This window comes from Salmo salar, chromosome 05, assembly GCF_965601325.2.
Source record: "Salmo salar chromosome 05, fSalSal1, whole genome shotgun sequence".
NCBI lineage: Eukaryota > Metazoa > Chordata > Actinopteri > Salmoniformes > Salmonidae > Salmo > Salmo salar.
Genome location: NC_138295.1, coordinates 67,122,501 through 67,135,292, shown reverse-complemented (window position 1 = coordinate 67,135,292; position 12,792 = coordinate 67,122,501). Strand labels below are relative to the sequence as shown.

At 42.7% G+C, this 12,792-nt stretch overlaps 1 protein-coding gene across 1 annotated transcript in view; it reads left to right on the top strand.

Moving 5' to 3' along the window:
• The first annotated feature begins 282 nt into the window (after nt 1–282).
• Nucleotides 283–12,792, top strand: part of LOC106605505 (t-SNARE domain-containing protein 1) — a 138,263-nt gene continuing 125,753 nt past the window's right edge. The window contains exon 1 of the mRNA XM_014201240.3: nt 283–380. The gene's annotated coding sequence lies outside the window, so the exon portion shown is untranslated. The remainder of the gene's footprint in view (nt 381–12,792) is intronic.

Below are 12,792 nucleotides of genomic sequence, written 5' to 3'. Positions count from 1 at the left end.
CCATGTGTTTCCAGTTTTAGATGTAAAAAATGTAGCCCATTTCTATTTCCGCATGCGAAATGTATATTACACAAATGACAGACATAGATTACCCATATCAAGAAGCATTAAGAACAATGAATCCACTTTGATTCGTTTTAAATGTTTTCATTTCTATCTTTGTAATTGCTATTGTTCCTTGATTTCCGCAGTCAATTTGCCACTCTGTACTGCATATCCCAGAGTGCATTTCTCCTGCCTAAGCTGTCATATGACTGTGCTGCAGGAGCAGACGGAAGGTCATGTGATGTTGTTTAAGCCGGAGTTGTCTGGAAGCTGCTGCTAAATTGGAGCTGAATCTCAGAGCACACCACTCACTCTCCCTCTCTTTCCAGAGGAAGGTAATGTGTGGGAAATCCATCCCTCTTTTTCATGCTGTTTTCTCTCGTTATCTGAATAATGCTGCGGTCAGAGACAAAGGGAGTGGAAGGAGAGAGAGAGAAGGGGGAATGAGGAGGAGGCAGGGATGAGGGGGAAGGGAGGAAGCCATTAAGGATGCTCTTCCGTTGCTGCATCCAGGAAGCAGAACCAGGAAGGACTGAGATTTATTGTAGTTCGTTAGTATGCTATGTGTCTAGCCTGTGTGTGTGTGTGTGTGTGTGTGTGTGTGTGTGTGTGTGTGTGTGTGTGTGTGTGTGTGTGTGTGTGTGTGTGTGTGTGTGTGTGTGTGTGTGTGTGTGTGTGTGTGTGTGTGTGTGTCAGTCAATATAACATCTGATGGTGGATGCATAGATGGAGGGCGGGAGATGGAGTGATACATATAGGAATAGAAAAATAGATAGATTGTTGGATGTACAGTATATGTTGTTTATCACTCTATCTCTGTCTGTTGTTAAACCACCCTCAGCTCTCTGAATGAGAACACTCAGCCTGCATGCTGCCGGCTTCAATCAGCAATGCTTGATGCTCTCTGTTTATCCGTCTCTCAGCCAATTAGTTTGCACATGGTTTCCGACTGCCCAATCAGCTCCTTCCCCTGCTACTGATGTGCTTTCGGTTGTCATAGATGTGGCAAGTCATACGTGGATGAGGTTTACAGGTTTTGTTACGTTTTTATCAAATTATTACACATCACTACACATAATAATACTTTACATTTACTCTGTCACATTACTACACATAATAATACTCCATATTTACTCTGACACATTACTACACATAATAATACTCTATACGGTGCATTTGAAATGTAAAAAAAATGTATTACGTTTTTTCCCCCTCATTAATCTATACACAATTCCCCATAATGATAAAGTAAAAACAGGATTTTTATAAATTTTTGCAAATTTATTAAAACAAACGAACATATTACAAATATTACATTTGCATAAGTATTCAGACCCTTTACTCGGTACTTTGTTTAAGCACATTTGGCAGCGATTACAGCCTCGAGTCTTCTTGGGTAAGACGCTACAAGCTTAGCATACTTGTATTTGGGGAATTTCTCCCATTTTTCTCTGCAGATCCTCTCAAGCTCTGTCAGGTTGGATGGGGAATGTTGCTGCACACTTAATTCCAGGTCTCTCCAGGGATGTTCAAACGGGTTCAAGTCAGGGCTCTGGCTTGGCTACTCAAGGACATTCAGAGACTTGTCCCGAAGCCACTCCTGCGTTCTCTTGGCTGTGTGCTTAGGGTCGTTGTCCTGTTGGAAGGTGAACCTTCACTCCAGTTTGAGGTCCTGAGCGCTCTGGAGCAGGTTTTCATCAAGGATCTCTCTGTACTTTGCTCCGTTCATCTTTGCCTCGATCCTGACTAGTCTCCCAGTCCCTGCCCCTGAAAAAACATCCCTACAGCATGATGCTGCCACCAACATGCTTCACCGTAGGGATGGTGCCAGGTTTCCTCCAGACGTGACGCTTGGCATTCAGGCCAAAGAGTTCAATCTTCATTTCATCAGACCAGAGAATCTTGTTTCTCTTCTCTCTCTCTCTCTCTCTCTCTCTCTCTCTCTCTCTCTCTCTCTCTCTCTCTCTCTCTCTCTCTCTCTCTCTCTCTCTGTGGGTGCATCCTATAGATTACTCATCCCCACCTCTCTCTGTCTCAGTCCACCTCTGTAGTGCAGCACTCACTGTGGACTGTTCATGAAACTACCACTGGAAATGCAGCCTTATCTTCTCACTTTTGTCAGGCATGTTAAAACTTCTTCGGGATAGGGGGCAGTATTCGGAAGTTTGGATGAATGAGGTGCCCAAAGTAAACTGCCTTTTGCTCAGGCCCAGAAGCTAGGATATGCATATAATTGGCAGTATTGGATAGTAGAACACTCTAAAGTTTCCAAAACTGTTAAAATAATGTCTGTGAGTATAACATAACTGATATGGCAGGCAAAAACCCGAGGACAATCTATCCAGAAAACTATTTTTTTCAGCTCACCACTGATTACAATGACTGGCAATGGGAATATAAAAGGAATACCTCCCAGATTGCAGTTCCTAGGGCTTCCACTAGATGTCAACAGTCTTTAGAAAGAGTTTCAGGCTTGTTTTTGAAAAATGAGCTAGAATTTGTAGTTTTTGTAAGTGGCTCCCATTTTGGCTGTAGTGTTTGTAGCGCGTTTCGTTATTTATCTCCGGTAATGATCTCCGGTATTCTCCGTCTTAAATTGTATCGTTCATTTACATAATAGGGTACCTGAGGATTGATTAGAAATGCTGTTTGACTTGTTTGGAAGAAGTTTATTGGTAACTTACGGGATTCATTTGAATGCATTTTCAACGAGGGAAACCGGTGGATTACTGAGTCAAGCGTGCCAACTAAACTTACTTTTTTGGGATATAAAGGACCATTTGTTATGTAGCTGGGACCCTTGTGATTGCAACCAGATGAAGATCTTCAAAGGTAAGTGATTTATTTTATCGCTATTTCTGACTTTCGTGACGCCTCTACTTGGTTGGAAAATGTATGTAATGCTTTTGTGTGCGGGGCTTTGTCCTCCGATAATCGCATGGTTTGCTTTCGCCGTAAAGCCTTTTTGAAATCTGACAAAGTGGCTGGATTAACAAGAAGTTAAGATTTTAAATGATGTATGACACTTGTATTTTCATGAGTGTTTAATATTACGATTTTTGTCATTTGAATTTCGCGCTCTGCAATTTCACCGGATGTTGTCGAGGCCGGGCGCTAGTGGCACGCCTATTATTAACCATATCAGGCCCACGGACAGCACCTACACCCTCTGCAGCTATACTCCAAACCTGCAGTCTGCACAATAATGATGGCCAGGTTTGATGTCAAACCTGGCTTTTTCTTTCCCTTTATAACAACACATGAAAACAAAGAGCACATAGAGATATACTTAGATAACATGGAGATAAATGCACTGGTGTGCTGAAATACTTTAGCTTATTTCTGAGAAAAGTAAATAGCCATTACTACAGAGTGCTCAATAGGGATTATAAGCGCAGCAAAAAAAGAAACATCCTTTTTTCAGGCCCCTGTCTTTCAAAGATAATTCGTAAAAATCCAAATAACTTCACAGATCTTCATTGTAAACGGTTTAAACACTGTTTCCCGTGCTTGTTCAGTGAACCATAAACAATTAATGAACATGCACCTGTGGAAAGGTCGTTAAGACACGAACAGCTTACAGATGGTAGACAATTAAGGTCACAGTTGTGAAAACTTAGGACACTAAAGAGGCTTTTCTACTGACTCTGAAAAACACAAAAAGAAAGATGCCCAGGGTCCCTACTCATCTGCGTGAATGTGATCACACCTGCGGGACAGGTACAGGATGGCAACAACAACTGCCCGTGTTACACCAGGAACGCACAATCCCTCCATCAGTGCTCAGACTGTCCGCAATAAGCTGACAGAGGCTGGACTGAGGGCTTGTAGGCCTATTGTAAGGCAGGTCCTCACCACACATTACCGGAAACAACGTCACCTATGGGCACAAACCCACCGTCACTGGACCAGACAAGACTGGCAAAAAGTGCTCCTCACTGACGAATCGCGGTTTTGTATCACAAGGCGTGATGGTCGGATTCGCGTTTATCGTCGAAGGAATGAGAGTTACACCGAGGCCTGTACTCTGGAGTGGGATCAATTTGGAGTTGGAGGGTCCATCATGGTCTGGGGCAGTGTGTCACAGCATCATCGGACTGAGCTTGTTGTCATTGCAGGCAATCTCAATGCTGTGCGTTACAGGGAAGACATCCTCCTCCCTCATGTTGCACCCTTCCTGCAGACTCATCCTGACATGACCCTCCAGCATGACAATGCCACCAGCTTGTTCTGTGCGTGATTTCCTGCAAGACAGGAATGTCAGTGTTCTGCCATGGCCAGCGAAGAGCCCGGATCTCAATCCCATTGAGCACGTCTGGGACCTGTTGGATCGGAGGGTGAGGGCTAGGGCTATTCCCCCATAAATGTCTGGGAACTTTCAGGTGCCTTGGTGGATGAGTGGGGTAACATCTCACAGCAAGAACGGGCAAATCTGGTGCAGTCCATGAGGAGGAGATGCACTGCAGTACTTAATGCAGCTGGTGGCCACACCAGATACTGACTGTTACTTTTGATTTTGACCCCTCCTTTGTTCAGGGACACATAATTCCATTTCTGTTAGTCACATGTCTGTGGAACTTGTTCAGTTTATGTCTCAGTTGTTGCATCTTGTTATGTTCATACCAATATTTACACATGCTGAAATTAAACGCAGTTGACAGTGAGAGGACGTTTCTTGTTTTGCTGAGTTTAAATTAGATTGACTGGCGGTAACTTTGAAAGGTGCTGTCCATGGTTGACATGGGTAGAGTCACTGTGCAGACTCTGTCAGTGGTCCTGGTGTAGTTAGAATGACTGTACAGACCCTGTCTGTGGTCCTGATGTCTCAATAGGTTGACTGGTGGTAACCTGTATAAATGCTGTCCATGGTCCTGGTGAGGTTAAATCATTGTACAGATGCCGCCAGTGGGCCTGATGTGGTCCTTTCCCTGGTGCTGCTGAATGGAAAGTGACAGTATGTATGTTAGTTAGATTACACGTTGGCCACACCTTGTGCTCTGAACAACAATTGTCCCTTAAAAAAACAACTTCTCATTTAGAAAACATTCTGGCATCGACATGAGTCAGAGACATTTATTCAACTGTCAAAATTGGCTACAAAGTGTAAATAGGATAATTTGGTCAAAAAGTCAGTCTCGTCCAAAATAGAGTTTTGTGAGACTTGAGGTCGTGAACTGAATCACAATGTAAATAAAGGTTGGGTTTGTTTCAATCCTGCCCAAATGCCCACTACTGGCAACACACAAGTAATCATCAATTCAGAATTCAGCTGCAGGTGGCCCAATCGTAATCCCAGTGGTAAATGTGGGTTGACTTTGGATATCCCTATGGGGCTAGTTAGGGACCATCAGAAAATTACAGAATGTATATCGGACAATATGTTAAAATTCCAAAATCTCCAAATTTCAATTACTTAAAAACCTCAAACCAATTAAAGCGTATAAATTCACATACAAAAACTAAAAGGTGTGCAACATGAAAATATTATCTAATTTACATTGTGTAATTCTTTGACAGTTCCTAACTATCCCCAAAGATAGGTTATCCAAAGTCAAACCAACTCGATCGCACGCCAACCGGCTGAAGCTAATTGGCTAAATAATTTGGTTAACGCTTCCCAACTGGAACACACAGAGCACCCACATCAAACCACACGTTTGAATTCAGTCATGGCCACTAGCATTTCTTAATCAACCAAATCTAAAATGAGGCCAAATCAGGACCTTTAAATCTGACTCACCTCAAATCAAATGGAATCAGGACATAACCATCCATTGTTTGATGAATTTGATTGTTTGTGATGCTGTTGCCAACTAATAATCATATCTCAAAGATCGGAGGAGGGAGGAACTCTTGATGATGAACTCTTGAGGTTGTCATTCAGTTATTAATATGCCTGTATTATCAAATGATTCCTAGGTCAACTACTCTCATTAATTACAGCATTATCATCAAGCACTGTCTGACAGCATCAATTGCTATTCCAAGGTCATTTTCTCCATTACACTGTCAACTTGATTAGATTGCCCAGGCAGGAAAAAAAATAGTAATTCAACAACAAGTCATCACAATGGTAGTGGAATTAAGGGAGCAATTTTCAATATATATGTAAAAAAGGCATGTCATTAAAAACAATTTTTCTGCCAATCGAAAGATTATGTTGAGCATGAGCTGGGGTGAGATGGTCAGATGGGATGGTAATTGCTATGATTGCATACTGTAAGTAAGTCACTGAATCCTGGGTGGTAATTGAGGCCCCATTGTGAAGGAAGGAGACAAATGGAGGAGTAGGCCATGGCTGTGGATTTACTAATTTGTGGATCAAGACAGACAAGGGTGTGTGGCCATCTCCGACTCCCAATAACAAGGCCAGTGGTCTGTGATGTGTGAGTAATGCCTGGACGGAGGGTTAAACGTTATTTAAAATAATCAGTTCTCATGTGAACCCAGATGCACTCCGATACAAGAGAAGCCGACTAATGGGTTGAATGGACAATTAAATGTCTGCCGGTATGCCAATGTTCTCTCAGATGACACAGAGACTGGGTCAGGCAAATCAAATGTCCAGTGTATGTGTCAAATGGGAGACAGACTATAACAAACCTCCATAAAAGCACCAATTTTGGTGTTCCAGTTTGGCTGCTTTCTATTATTATTCTGCTTATTATTATTATTATTATTATTATTATTCTATTCATTATTCTGTCTTTTTTTACCTGAGAATAAACTCTCATGGTGAAAACCAAGTAGTTATTTTGATGTGGCAACCTACCACGGGGAACACTTTAGGGCTTGGACCGCTTTTCATTTTATTATAACAAACATTATAAACTTCATTGGTCTAGTTTTTGAGCAGTTTGGATTCTGCAGATTCCACCAGTGTAATATCACCATTAACACTTATAACTGTAAATACATACACATAGTAAATGTACACCATATGTTATTTTATTGTCTATTCTAGCAAAACATCCCATTACCTCATGTCGATGGTTTTATCGTATTCTGCCCCTCTTCTGGCTACATGCTTTGTCAATTGGAGGACCTTATTGATCGTATCAGATTAGTTAAGTAATTGATTGTTACTGGTTATTAACCTCTCAGAACTCTGGGCCGGGCTAGTGCAGACGGAGGACAGCTCCTAATTATTCACCAATGGCAGCCAGACGCTAATGAAATTAGTTCCTGGTTCTGCCTCACAACTCTGTTCGTTCCAGGAAGTATTGGCAAGGGCAATGAGATGCCAGAGTTTACTATGCTGGAGAAGGAAAGTAAACATCCAGAAAAAAATAAGCAGGAGAAATTGATGATCTATTAATAAAGTGTGTGTTGGTGTGTAGACCTATGTGTGTACATGGGTCAGAAAATTAGACACGCAAAATTAGTGTGGTTAAAATAGGTTAAAAACATTTTTTTATGTTCCATCACACACTACATATCACAACACAGATATTAAATTAAAACAACCATCTATTATGTTAATTGAAATGTAACTTTTTTTGTTTAGAGCACTCATAATTCTCCATTTGTGGAAGCAACACATTGCACATTTTTTGATGCCTACTACCTTTGGGTATTTGTCATGATTATCATGACTCACAAACACACTGCAGATGGATAGTTACCACCATCTGCTATGAAGCGTCAGAGTCAAGATTCCAGAAAAGTGTCACCCTGACCCAATGTATGCAATCACGTCCCTCGCCAGCTTGAGAATTATGATAAATTATGTCACACTTACAGTATGTCACTATACACAGCTTGAGCCTCAGTTTGAATGTCCACAAGTGTGCGTGCCCAGATGACTGAGGTGTTTTCTGTGTTGATGAATGTCATTGCTGCAGGGTTGTGATTATCTTGTCAGAACCAAAAGTCCCAGCCATGTCTATTGGGCTTTGTTTACACAGGTAGCCCAATTCTGATCTTGTTTTCACTAATTAGTATTTTGACCAATCCGATCAGCTCTGAAAACGATATGATATGAAAATATCTGATTTGATTGGTCAAAAGACCAGTTAGTGGAAAAAAGATCAGATTTGGGCTGCGTTTACACATAGTTGCCTATTTTGTTGTGTTTTTCTGAAATGTCATTTTATCTCTTGATGGTTGGCTATAGTCCTAATGATTCTGCTTCATGTACTGTGATACATCTTCTCACACATTATTCATTGTTCAATAGTATTTAAAATGTTTTCGCCATAGACATTAACCATGTGCAGCCATGTGTGTGTGCATGTGTGTTCCCCCCTTCTCTTTCTGGGGGTTGTGTAGCCATGGTGATGCTGTGAGGGATCCAGGAAACAGATAGCCACAGGGTGAAGCATATGTGGCAGGCAGAGAGAGAGGCACCAGAAGGCCACAGTGTGGATGTCCAGTTGGCCATCTGCTCCTCTCCCCAGCAAGGGTCAGGAAGCCCCACAACCACAGAGGAAGAGGCTGCCTCTCCTAATGCCAAGCCCAGAACAGCCACCCTCCCCTGGGAAGAAGACTCCCACAGGTCTCCCAGACACAGAGCCAGGGATGAGCCATGTAGGCTGGCAGCACTGGCAGTGGGACTCAGTCAGGCAGGCCTCCCATTGACAGCCATTGATGCATGGCAATGATGGCATCCCTTCATGCAGGGTGTTTGTTTCTCTGCAGTAGGGTAGGAGGGTAAGGAAGGGGGAGCCACAGTAGTTTTTGGTTCATCTGCCAAATACCATTACTCTTTCTCATGGCAGGCCAAGTCCACAAGCTGCTCCACCACGGACAAATCTGGGACCACCCATCCAGTCATGGAACGGCACGACTGGCTTTATCCAGAGGATGTTTTCAGACACATATTAGTATTCCGGTGCTAATGTTTTATCAGAGACATGAGAATTAAAACGTATGAAAAGCAATTCCTAGAAGATGATTTTAGAGCAGATATCTGAATATTTTCTTTCTTTGTTTTTTGGCAAGGGAATTATTTGGACTTTCTGTCAGTTTGCAGTAGGCTGATCTCACTTTGTCTGTCTGTCTGTCTGTCTGTCTGTCTGTCTGTCTGTCTGTCTGTCTGTCTGTCTGTCTGTCTGTCTGTCTGTCTGTCTGTCTGTCTGTCTGTCTGTCTGTCTGTCTGTCTGTCTGTCTGTCTGTCTGTCTGTCTGTCTGTCTGTCTCTCTCTTGTCTCTCTCTTTGTCTCTCTCTTTGTCTCTCTCTTTGTCTCTCTCTTTGCTCTCTCTCTCTCTCTCTCTCTCTCTCCTCTCTCTCTCTCTCTCTCTCTCTCTCTCTCTCTCTCTCACATACACACACACACACTGTGGGTGCAGCTGGCCTACTGAAATATGCCAGCACACCCTTCCATTTGTCACTGAGCCGTGGGCTTGTGTGAGCACTCGGGGCATCGGTGTGTGTGTATATGTGTCTGTGTGTTGTGTGTGTGTGTGTGTAGCGCGGTGGCCAACTTGGGGGTCAGAGTCTTGGTCTGCCTCTCTGTTGACTTGGACGTCTGCTCGCCTCCTTTCCATCGCCCCGGGAGATTAGGTTTCACCAGCTGGATGTGTACTGTTGGCCCCAGAACACACTCCTCAGTTTGTTAGACAAAAACTTGCCTCTCAGAAATGAAATAATTGTGGTTTAGATGCTTTTACTGTTATTCTTAATCTTTTTAAATTGGTGTTCTAAAATGTCGTCATGTGACTGACATATCGGTGTTGAATTCTGGGGGTTTCTGTATGACGGGGACACTGTGATATGATACCATGATATGTAAAGTGGGAAGGTTGTGCTTTTTGCCTTCTTCCTGAATACTTAGTTTAAAAAGAGGTCAGATAAAGTATTTTCTCTGTAGTCCTTTATGAGCGCAGATTAACGAGAGGACGTTTGTAGAATATTGAACAATTTCCCTTCAGGACCATCACATTCTCACCACTCCACATTCATAAGCATGTGAGAGCCTGTCACATACACACACACACACACACACACACACACACACACACACACACACACACACACACACACACACACACACACACACACACACACACACACACACACACACACACACATTGACAATCCAATCAAACAAGTGCAGAGAGGACCACCTCTTAAGTCCTCTGAAACAAATGAAACTGTCAAGGTCCTTCACCCCCTCTGTTCTCTATTGGCTGTGAAGGTCGCCCTTCATTCATGAATTTACGTTAGTTGACAACTCATTGTAAATCATAACTAGACGATGAACTGACGTCTGTGCCCAGTGGGATGTTTGTAATTGTGATCTCCTTTAGAAGTCTTCCTCAGTCATGGACGTGACTTTGTTCCATGTTGTTTTTTCTTTTTCTACTGTTTTAATTGTTGCTCTCTCATCCCTAAAAAAAGTTTTCACCTGCAATGTCCATGTTGGACAATACAACAACAAATTACAATTGATTGATCAATCAATAATTTGTCTGTGCAGTGCAATAAATCATGTGATCCTGACCTGTATACCTACTCGTATAAACAGATTGAAGATTCAAAGATTCTCTTTAAAGTGCTCTCATAATCATTGCATGCTATTTGCCCACCCAATCGCAACATAACTACACTATAATGTATCTGTGAGTAGAAGATTCCCTAACAAATTATTTTAGCAGGAAATAAAACCACTCTCAAATTAGCACTTTGTTTAATACATTTAGGGAACAAAGGCTGAAAAACAGCAATTGTTTTTACATTTCTTTAGGAAGACAGACACTGTAGTTAAAAGTAAGTAGCTTTGCAGTGCTGCTGAAATCATTGGTACAGCCTCCTTCACACTGTCTTGTTGTAATCTCTCAGCTTTCCTTTCCAGTGGTAAATGAAATGATGCCGCTTCAGTCAGTGCATTGCCATAGACACCTCACCAAGCCCAACTTTACTTAAGTAAAGGTGTCTTCTTCAGCGTATTAAGGCTGCTGCCAGAACCACTGTCTCTATGATTTCCATGGCCAATTAAGCTGTTTGGCCAATTAGGGAGGGGAGAGAGCTGTAGTGTGACTGGGGACCGATAACTCTTTTCTCCCCTGTGGGTGCCTGGCGCGATCCGCCCAGCAGGCAGAGCAGACTGACTGTGGTGAGAGTTTGAGTCTGGGCCTCGTTTCATACCTCATACCTCCGCCAGTCTAGACAGCCAACTCATCACCGTGGAAACTCATAACACCTCAGTGGTTATAGTAATGGGAGATTTATTTCAGACGCTTCTGTAACACAGGTGGTTTGTTGAAATCCCCCTCGCAGTAAACCTTGCCTGAGAACTGATGACTTGCGTTAGCTCCAAAACCAATGTCTAGTTTTTAGCACTGCGACCTAACACATTCACGAGCCGAGCAGAAGACTCAGGTTCGAAATCCGGTTGGTTACACTTGTGTGTAATGGAATGTTTAAGGGGTATTGTCTGTCTCTAGTTGAAAGCTGACTAGGCTAAAGCAGTTAATAAAGAACCAGTTGGAATGGAAGCACTGCGTTACATCCAGGAAGTGTTGATCATCCTCCAGTATAGGCTGTGTGAACAGGGCTTTAGTACACTTTGATGGATTTAACCCTTCCTCCTAACCCTCTCCTCTTGAGAGACACGGCTAAGCCCATTGGTGAAGCTGTATGTTTGTTATTTGATATACACATGCTGGTAGACACAGACAGAGATCAACCTGCCTGTGAGTGTGATGCGTGTGAAGCCTAGATCCCTCCTCGGTCTGTGTGCTGTAGTGGGTGTGTGTGTGTGTCTTGGCCAGCTTGTCTGCTTGTGTTCGGATCCCCAGGGCCAGCACTGTGACAGAGAATAAACAGAGATAACACTACCTTTGTGGGCTCCAGCTCCATACAAAGACAGCTCCCCCTCCTTTAGTCCTTTATTTTATCCCCTCATCCACCGATCTGGAGATCAGAATGGGGTGATGATAGGGGGGTCGACCTCGGGGGTGAACACCTGAGAGGGAGGGAGGGAGATAGTGTCAGGTTCACTGTTTGTTTGTTGCTATTTTGTTATCATTAACCAGCTTGTTTTAGGAGGGGGTGTATGTGTGTGTTTCATATTGCTAGACTGCATGTCAGACTTGCAAACATACTTCCGAACATAAGCAAGCATTTAAAATTAAATGGGTTCTCACACACAAAATGCATATCAGCCAATTAAAATGTACTTGCATGTGACCAAACGTTAAATCGTAGCTCGTCTCATCAGATAACGTGGTACAAGTTAGCCTCATGCTAACTTCAACGAGTGGCACTGATTTATATCCTGGCACAAGTTAATCAGCCAATTAAAATCGTTGAAGTAGTTGGACGCCTTCCAACCTTTGTTCATGGATGGGCAGCATGCCCAACAGCATGTTCTGATCATCAAAGCAACTATCATGTGTATTTCACTGACTGGTCAAATTGCTCTCTGTGTAAAGTGCCTATTACATGTAATTGTCACAGATTGTGGCAAGGGTTCGAATCTCAACCCCCCCCCCCCCTTTGAATTGATAATTTACATGTAGTGTACAGTGCTCGACTTGGACTTAAATAGGTACCAGTACTTATGTTGGGTGCCGGTAGGGTTTATATTTAGGTACAGGAACTGTACAATACTTTTGAGCTAATATTTTACAAGGGGTGCACAGTTAAAGTGCACTATCAATTGCGAGTCAACCGCTTTAGCAGTGTGTGCCATGAGAAGCAATGAGGACAACGATAGCCTACATACAGTTGAAGTCGGAAGTTTACATACACCTTAGCCAAATACATTTAAACTCAGTTTTTCACAATTCCTGACATTTAATC